The sequence below is a fragment of the Danio aesculapii genome, chromosome 14 (genome assembly GCF_903798145.1).
Source record: "Danio aesculapii chromosome 14, fDanAes4.1, whole genome shotgun sequence".
Taxonomy (NCBI): domain Eukaryota; kingdom Metazoa; phylum Chordata; class Actinopteri; order Cypriniformes; family Danionidae; genus Danio; species Danio aesculapii.
Window position 1 is genome coordinate 46348105 of NC_079448.1, and position 8680 is coordinate 46356784.

Sequence of the window (8680 nt, forward strand, 5' to 3'; positions counted from 1 at the left end):
ATAACAAAAGCACTTTTAATTAAAAAGTGGCATTGCCTAACGAAGCCTTTATTCAACATATTTAGCCCCATGTTTTGACTCCCCAGTAAATGGGATATGTTTTAGGTCTGGTCTCCCCAGGCACATCCAAGTACAAGAATTTAACTCTGTAAATGTCATAATGATGTTAGTATTAAATGTAGTAAGAATTGTCATGCATAATAAAAAAGGTTTCATAATGCAAAAATTCTAGACAACGATTCACCCTGTCACAATCTGCTATATATTATATGATAGCAAAACATTTTAATTCTCCATCACATTTGAAAAACATCAGGCCAGCAATCTGAGGTCAACTTTCACTTGTGATTTACAGTAGATTAACTGTTTTAGATTAGTAACTTGAAACTGCAAATGCGAGTACAGTATATAGTATAAACTAAACAGTCACGCTACAGTATAGCACTGCAGCCTCTGCCATCTAACAGCCTCTCCCAGGTCTTAATGTCCACTTGGTAACACTACTGATTCCCATAGGGGCACTGTAGACTAGGAAATTTTAAGTAAATACACAAATAATAAAGTCATAAAATGCTTATTAGTGTTTGATATATTGGTAATAACATAAAAATGATTGACTTATTGGCTTAGATACAAATCATACAGAGCATAATTTACTATATCCTCTATTAAACCTTTTTTTTTTACAATAACTCCAGCGTAGCCCTATGCTGGGTCCTTGTATCTACTCCATGAGAAATTCACAGTCATGCTAATAAGATATGCAGTGAAATGCTTATATGATGGCTTGTGAAAAGTATTATCAATAAGCAATAAATTAGGGAATAAAATACACTACCTGACAAAATTCTTGTCGCCTACATTTTAGGAACAACAAATAATAACTTGACTTCTAGTTGATCATTTGGTATCAGAAGTGGCTTATATGAAAGGCAAAGGCCTCTAGATTACACTAATTTTACCAAATTAAAATAGGATCATGCCTTGATTTTTAATTATCTAATTAGGACAGTAAGGTCTGACTTTGCTTAGACAAAAGCCTTCTCACTTAATAATGTACAGTATAGAATATAAAGTCATGGTGCAGAGGAAAAATAATTAATGTTGTGTATGACTCCCATGAGCTTGGAGGACTGCATCCATATATCTCTGCACTCAAATAACTTATTAATAAAGTCATCTGGAATAGAAAAGAGAGAATTCTTGCTTCTAGACTTCTAGAGTCCATCAAGATTCTTTGGATTTATCTTAAGTGCCCTCTCCTTCACCTTATACATGCTCAGTAATGTTCATATTTGGTGACTGGGCTGGCCAATCCTGGAGGACCTTGACCTTTGTTTTCAGGAACTTTGGTGTAGAGACTGAAGTATGAGAAGGAGCGCTATCCTGCTATGCTTCCTTCTCCTGTGGTTTGTAATGTAAAGAGTAGCACCAATGTCTTAATACCTCAGGCTGTTGATGTTGCCATCCACTCTGCAGATCTCTCGCACGCCCCCATACTGAATGTAATCTCAAACCATGATTTTTCCTTTACCAAACTTGACTGATTTCTGTGAGAATCTTGGGTCAATGAAGGTTTAAATAGGTCTTCTGCAGTATTTGTGATGATTAGGATGCAGTTCAACAGATGATTTATTAGTAAAACCTCTTGTGTTTATTTGAGCTGAAATCTGCACCAACTGTATACTGTACATGTCAATTTATTTGTACTTTTTTATTTTTGAAAAATGGTGAATGCAATGGTACTTAAAATGTTTCAAATCCCCATTTTGGCCACCCCTTAAAACAATTGTGAATGTGCAAGAGCATTGTCAGGTATGTTAAATATATTATTGGTCCAAATAAGCTATAAACTAAAAGGCTTTTCCATTTAAATGTCAGGTTGCAACAAAGCCATCAAAGTCAACCAACATGACTGACGTGACCGATAAAATTAAGAACACTTACTTTAGTTTTGTCATTAATCGAATGCTCAAGTCTCAAGATGAGGAAGGGTCAATTGTCTCCACAGCCTTCATGGATAACAACAGCAGCATTAATAATAACTGCATGCTCTTATATAGTGCATTTGTTACGTAACGCTTATAGAGTCATAAAAACAATTCATCAGTGCTGACGGGACTTCTCTGGGATCCCCTCCTGGCATGAAGCGAGGCTGCGTTCCTGCCGTAATGAACCCCCCAAACCCCAAACACTCCCAGTTAAGCTGTTCTTTTGTGCGCACTGGTACACGGGCATTCATTATCATGTTGTAGCCGATGCGACATCCAATGTGCACCGCTGCAAGCGCCCCTCACAATGCCTTCTGATTGCAGTGATTCACTCTCCAAATTAGTGACATTTCTCTTAATGTGTGCCTTGCTTCCAGCAACAAAAGCCCGTTTCGCATTCCCGTCCTCATGGCACTTTATGTAAAACGACTGCGCCTACGCAAGCATAGCAACTGAGGATTCTGATCATCACAGTCAACCCGGATGGAACAAAAACAGCACAAATATAAATGGAGAGGCGTGACAGAAGGGCAGTAAATGAGATGAGGGGAACAAAAAATAGGCTACAGATCCACATGACGCAACACACACACACACATAATTCTAATGAATATGTGAATGGAATCAAGTCAAATTTATGTGCTGGATAAATCTGTTTGCTATGCTTATAGAGTGGGATGTCTGCAGGGCTTGGATTACAGATAGGCTGAACTGTTGAGAAGCTGCATGGAGAAACTAAAGCGCTTCGGTAAGCTGCTTGACACCTTTCATTATCCACATGGCACACATGCCGGGGACGGGATCCTGGGGATCCTTACATTTTAGTATGAGAAGCTGGTTCTTTCTGCTTTGATTGCTTCTCTGGCTTGGAGCACAGTAAATGGAAAGGACTCTGGCATGGGAATCAATAAAACATTTGTTTTAAGTAGCTGAACTCAGTCTAAATTTGTGCCAATTGTCAGTGATTTAGGGAGTCCATCTTGTCATTCATTCATTCATTCATTCATTCAGTTATTCATTCATTCAAACATTCATTAATTGATGCATTCATTTGTTGTTCATTCGTTCATTCAATTATTCGTTTCTTTGTTCATCTTATTCCTTCATTTGTTTGTTTGTTCATTTGTTCACTTTACTCATTCATTCATGCATTCATTCATTAATTAATTTGTTTTTGTTGTCATTCATTTGTTTGTTTGTTCATTATTTATTTATTCAGTAATTCATTATTTGTTTGTTGTTATTTCATTGATTCATTTAATGATTCAGTCATTCAAAGATTATTAATTTGTTTGATTGTTCATTCATTCATTCATTCATTCAACTATTCTTTCATTGTTATTCATTTGTTTATTGTTCATTCATTTATTCATTCATTCAGTCATTCAGTGAATCATTCAGCTAATCATTCATTGAATTATTCAGTTATTCAATGATTCATTCGTTTGATTGATTGTTCATTCACTCATTCATCTGTTTACTGACTCATTAGTTGTTTATTCATTCATTCATTCATTCATAATTCATTCATTCAATGATTCTTTCATTCAATTATTAATTGTTCGTGTTTCGTTCGTTAATTCATTCAATAATTCGTTGATTTGTTTTATTGTTCATTCATACATTAATTTACTCAATGACTCATTTGTTTGTTCATTCATTCATTCATTCATTCATTCATTCATTCATTCACTGATTCTTTCATTCAATTATTCATTTAATTGTTTGTTCATTTATTCATTCAATGATTAATTTGTTGATTGATTGATTCATTCATTCTTTCTTTCATTCTTTCTTTCTTTCTTTCTTTCTTTCAATGACTTGTTCATTAATTTATTCAATGATTTATTCAATTATTAATTAATTTGTTTGTTTGTTCATTCATTCATTCATTCATTCATTCATTCATTCATTCATTCAATTACCTCTTCACTAATTTATGACATATTTACATATATTTTAGTTACAGAGAAAAATATTAAGCACTTTATATTTAATTTTCATTATTGCAAAGCCAATGGTTTTATGTCAAACCAGTATTTAGTATCTTCATTTGTATGGGGTCAGTGATATTAAATGCAAGCAATGTCTATTGTAAATATTCAGATATCTTATGATCCCACTCCAACATAACAGATGCGTATTATTTTTTGTATGCTTTGTCTTTGCAAGGGTAAATGATATTTTACAATACATTTAATATTTAAAGTAACATTAAATAATAATAATAATAATAATAATAATAATAATAATAATAATAATAATAATAATAATAATAATAATAATAATAATATAATGATAATGGACTTTAGCTTACTTTTTAGTTTACTTTTATAGACTGTAACCTCCCTCTATTGTCTGCTATGTCTGTGCTGCTATCTCAAGATATTTTAAGGGGACTTATTCCAATTTTCATTTTGCTACTCTTCAGGAATGTGGGATTTTTTGCAAACGACCGCAAAAAGATTGATGTGTAACTCCATTTGTCTCCCACGCATAAACTGTCTCTCCGTGGCCTGCTACTTTTAGTATTCCTGCTTCCTTTCACTGCCTGGTCCTGCTGTGCTAATGCTCCACAGAAATAGCCAGTTTTACAGGGCCCAACAGAATGCAGCCCTGGCAGGAATTTCATCCTCCCAGCAAGACCTGCAAGGCTGGATCCTGCCTTTGTTTCCAAGATGGAGAATTCTGTTGCTTCTTTATGGCAAGTGTAACATGAATTTGTTTTTCCAGCACATTTATGAACATTTTTTATCAGCGTTTCCCACAGACTTGCACTTTATTTGTGGCAACAGTTAAGGGGATAGTTAAAATTTCCTGTAATGTAAAGTGTAGGTAACTTTTTTTGTTTTCGTCAGTAGAACATTAAAGAAGACATTTTTATGACATTTTATTCAAATTTTATATGACACATACACAGTCATACACCAAACAATATGCAGTAAAAGGCCTTAAATAAATAAATAATATATATATATAATATATATATATATATATATATATATATATATATATATATATATATATATATATATATATATAATCGATAAGAAATCAATTATGGAATAGAATATGAGGTTTTATGAATTTTAAACCAAATATTGCTAAAGAAAATGAGAACTAATATATAAAGTAAATTATCAATGCAATATACCTTAGAAATGTGGGGCTGCTGTTGCAGTATTAAAATTTAAAGAATAGAAAAAAATGAGTGTAATACGTCACTATGGAACAACATTAACATGATGGGGTAAGCTGTGATACAAATGTAAATTATTTAGTTGGCACAAAAATAATACACTTTTTGGTTGGTTTACCTCAGATTTTCAGCTGAAATCTGCATCTAATTTTATACTGTACATTTATTTAAATTTTTTGCAAAACTGTTGGTAAATGCAATCATTGTGGTGTTTCCTTTTTATTTTGGATATGATTATTGCGATTAATTGGTGCCCAGCACTAATATAATGAACTTTAGATTTGGAATAAAATAATTCTGGAAAAAAAAATTTTACTTTAAATAGTTCCCATTCACACCCACCTCTATGTCTCTTAATAGCCTCGTCTATGTCTCTTAATAATGTACTGCTATCTCTCTGCATCTCAAGCTATTTGAAGGGACCTTAAGATTAAATATAAACACATACAAATGAGTTCAAATGATTAACGATGAGAAACTGAGGTCTTGTGATGTGAATTGACTGGTCTTTGTATGAAATTAAATGTAATTCACAAAGTATTTGCTTTATCCAGTCTAGTCAAACAGCTCTCGGCACATGTGCGACTGTAGTCTGATTGTTGTCTGGTTGTTGTTTTGGGTGAACTACTGTATTTCAAAGATTCAATCAAATTCAATTTGTAGTACTTTTCATAGTACCGAATGTTAGGCAAATCAGCTGAAGAAAAGGTGCTAGTTATTACATTACAGTGTCAAAAACAACAGTAAAAAAAAGAATATTTTGAATGTGGAAACACTGTTTTTTAGGTGTTTTACTTGTCAAAATGCACATTCACAAGCTTCAAATGTATCCAGTTTTATTTTATTTAACACACAGTCTTTAGGCAATGTAAGGAAAAACTGTATTTTTCTAGCACAATTAATGCACACTGGAAAGTTTATCTTATTCATCATGAAATTCGCTAGCATACCAAATAGCTACTTGTACAATACACTTGCTTTATCTTTTATTAGAGAAAATATTATTTTATGAGTAATATATTGGTAACATTGAAAGCAAGATTTGTTTATCATGATGATTATGTCAGTGTTTAAGTACACTGGAAAAGATGATAATTTACTTTTAAAAGTGAGTAAACTTGTCTTAAAAATGACAATTTGACTACTTAAAAAGTGGAGTAAACCAATTGCAACTTGGAACTGTTAAGTTGATTTAACTGAACAAGGTGAGAATGTAGTTGTTTATATTGCAACTATGCAGTTTATTATAAGGATAGTCCCTATTTTAAATATTTATAATTTGTGAGATTAGCCTGTCATACTGAACAGAGCAAAGACAGATGACAATCCGCCACAAAATGGCGACAGAGACTGCATAATTAGTCCTTAAGGAAGAAAACCAGCATTTTCTCAGCGCAAGTTTTAGACTACTGCTTAACAAATCATTACAGGTACAGGTAAGTGACATGCTAAGTCGTTCTCTCTCTTTTGTATGTTGTAGCGCTGCATTTATATCATAGTAATCTGGTGGTGTTTGCTTTGCTTTGGCTTTTTCAGGGTTAAATTTTGTGAAATACTGATAGCAACAGAAAAACACTGAGAAATCTCTGTAGACTGATGGCATTTCATGCTGTTCAGCTTTTTATTTATCTTAAACTGTCAGCAAAATACCCTGTTTTTTTTATCATTTTAGACATTATGCTAGAGAATCATCCAAATACTAGCTCTAAAGTGATGCTGGTGAATTAGTAACAGTTTCTGCCATTCTGATGGTCAGCTGCCGTGTTTGATTTTCTTTTTTTATATACACGATCATGCCGTCAAACTGTTGTATAAATGCAATATCACACTCGTAGAAGTGCGATATGGCTGTATATTGTCACTGGTGAGACACTAAGGCACTTGGCCTTTGTCCTCGGAATATATGCACATACAGTACATTCATTTACTTACAGATTTTTAACAGGTTTACTCACTTTTTTAAGTCAACTAATCGTTTTAAAAGCAACAGGTTTATTTTGAGTAAAGTGAACTAATCAGGTTTTACTGTGGCAGCTGAACTGACAGGAACTGGCTACTTCTACCACTCAGTGTTCATATAGTGGCAGGTCATCAAAACTAAATCAGTGAATGGGAAACACTTTATATTGTTGTCCTACGTAATGATGTGTGACAGTCAAGGTTGCAGATTATTCAAATGCCATTCAAAAATGTAAATGTGCCAATCTACATTGCAGAAAAGTCATATTTACGAGTTCTGCCCACAAACATACCGCGTGGCTTTTGGGTGACCTTCACTTACCCTTTTCTAAGGTGGGAAATATGACAAAAAAACACAGAAGTCTGGCAGAGTCTACTGTCTGGCTTATTATAAAAATGGACAGGCTCAAATAAGATGACTGCGACAAAGGCATCGGGACTGCCAAGAGACTGTCTGGCAGGCATGAGTAGATCTGAGTTTCTAGACCGCGTGCCGAGAGTCTCTTCCTGGGAAAGCATAATCCGAGGGTCCCCCGAGGTTGGACCGGAGGTGAAAATGTCTCCCAATTACTCGTTCCATAGCCACACAAATCACTGTCTCAGGCCAGATATCATGTCTGTAATGGACAGAAAATGGACAGAGCAATTAAAAACGCAGAGATTTGGGATTGTGCTAATTAATTAGACAAATGAATCAATAAGGGCAAAGACTAATCTTAAAGGATGAAATAAATCCATTTGTTATTGGTAGCAGTAGGGCATCAAAAGCTTAAAATAATCATGGTTGTTTTATTTGCTAAAATATAGGTAAAAAAAAGAAGGAGAAAAAGGTGTAGCGCACCTTAAATATTTATTTATTTGAGCAAAAAAATGGCTGGAATATATTTTTATACACAGTTAATTAGACTAGAATATAATTCTGTGTTCAAATGTTTTATACTGTATATCAAATAATCTTGTCAACCTTGCTTAGAACAATAATTATTTGAGAACAATTATATTATTTATCTGCAATAACTTTTCATAATTTAAAAGTTCTTATAGTTTATTATGATCATATTAAGTATTGATGTGAATATGTTTGAAATTGTATCTTACATACAGTAAATACATCTTTTACTTTTAATGAGAATTTGAAACATTCTAATTATGTATATATAGTTTAATAACAGATTAATTAAACAGATATATTTATTAAAGTCAAATTTTAGTTACAGAACACCTTGAGAAATAGAAAGATAATGCATTTAAATTCATGCAAAATATTGCAAAACAAGATTGCAAACTACAAATTTTCATGTATTTTTTGTTTCTCTTTTTAAGTTTACTTAATCTGATATTTTTCTTTAATATATAAATTGGGCCTTCTCATTTTGGACCACTATTGCAAGTTATTTTGTTAGATTAGCTCCAGTAGTTGGATTTTAAATTTTACAGGGCTTGACATTAACACACACCAACCCACTAATTGTGGGTAGAATTTAGCTGTTTAGGTTGCAAAGGCACCTCCACTAGCCACTTTGGCCAGTTG

At 33.2% G+C, this 8680-nt stretch overlaps 1 protein-coding gene across 1 annotated transcript in view; it reads left to right on the forward strand.

Annotated features, from left to right (window-relative positions):
- The window catches only part of lingo2 (leucine rich repeat and Ig domain containing 2), a 593792-nt gene that overhangs the window by 268393 nt on the left and 316719 nt on the right, over nucleotides 1-8680 (forward strand). The window lies entirely within an intron of this gene.